General features: G+C 46.8%; 1 non-coding gene across 1 annotated transcript; it reads left to right on the forward strand.

Annotated features, from left to right (window-relative positions):
- Nucleotides 1-217, forward strand: LOC147097426 (small nucleolar RNA U3). The gene has a single exon (XR_015074429.1). It is a non-coding gene; the product is annotated as a small nucleolar RNA U3 (small nucleolar RNA).
- The last annotated feature ends 1,200 nt before the right edge of the window (nucleotides 218-1,417 follow it).

The following is a 1,417-nucleotide window of genomic DNA, read 5'->3' on the forward strand; positions in this document are numbered from 1 at the left end:
AAGACTATACTTTTATGGATCATTTCTATAGTTTTTAACTTGAGAAATGTGTTCTGAAGTGTCTGGTCTCACTAACCACGAGGAGGAGTTACAGCGTTTCCTCCTGAGCGTGAAGCGGGTTACGAGTGTTGCTTTGTGCAAGAGCTTGTGGCCATTGATGACCGTTCCCTTCTCTCTGTGTGGGAGTTGTGGAAGGAGGAAACGCATTCTGAGTGGTTAGCTTTTTTAACGCTGAAAAACAAGATCAAATTTCCTTTTCTGAGTTTGTTCTGGTTGCAATTCTAGCTCTATTCCAACAGAGGGCTATTGTGTAAAGACAGTGTGCGGCTGAATCAAGCTGTGCAAAGGCCCTCGGTTCGCAAGCACCGAATGTTCCGAAGTCTCTTTAAAGCCTGAAAATAAGACCATTTTTCATTATTGTCTTACTTTCGTTTTTCATTTTTGCCCACCTGACATTGTCACCTGCCGACCTGAAACGATAACTCTGTTTCTCTCTCCACAGATCTTCTTAGGCAGTCCCTCGGGACCGAGGATGACTTGCTTCCACATTAAAAATTAGTTCTCGGGGGACTGATGAGTCCAATGTGGGACCTACAGTCTCTGTCACAGGTGGGGCAGACGGTGGTTAAAGGGGCGGGTGGGTGAGGTGCTTGGGTTGACGTGCGCTCATTGCGCTGCCTGCGCTTGGCTTCCGCTTGCTCCCGGCGAAGAGAATCAAGGTGTTCGGCGCCTTCCCGGATGCTTCTCCTCCACTTTGTGCGGTCTTGGGCCAGGGATTCCCAGGTGTCGGTGGGGATGTTACACTTTTTCAAGGATGCTTTGAGGGTATCCTTGAAGCGCCCTGGGGCTCTCTTGCCGTGTCGGAGTTCCGAGTAGAGCACAGATGCTGCCTGACCTTCTCATTCTTTCCAGCATTTTCAGTATTTATTGCATAAGATTTCTGTTCTAAAAAGGGTACGCTAAGCTGGACGCACTGCACCTATTTGCCTTGGTTTTAAATACTGCTAACTTAGCATCTTGTAGGCATCGGTCTCATGGTTTGTCATATTTTCCCAACAGGAGTGACAGGAGATTGCAGTGGACATCTCATATACTCACCGGTAGTAAAATACTGCAAAAAGTGATTAATATGCTTGCTAACTCATACTCGGCATTTATCAAGGCGCGGGCTTCAGTTCATAGGCAACTGCGACTGCTATGGAAGCCACTCTGCTGCTGTGAGTACAAGACCTAAATGTTGAGAGAAAGACAAACTACAACAAGTCCGAAATTTATTGCTGTACATCAGCAGCACAAATGGATCTCACAACTGAGAAATTCCTTCCCTCAGGCTTCTTACAATCTATCAATGTCGAAAACCCGTGATTGGCAGCAACTAACCAGGTGTAGTGGCGCTTCTTAGTTTCCAAACAGGCAG

Source organism: Somniosus microcephalus, chromosome 32 (genome assembly GCF_052327205.1).
Source record: "Somniosus microcephalus isolate GS21.2 chromosome 32, FLI_Smic_1.0, whole genome shotgun sequence".
NCBI lineage: Eukaryota > Metazoa > Chordata > Chondrichthyes > Squaliformes > Somniosidae > Somniosus > Somniosus microcephalus.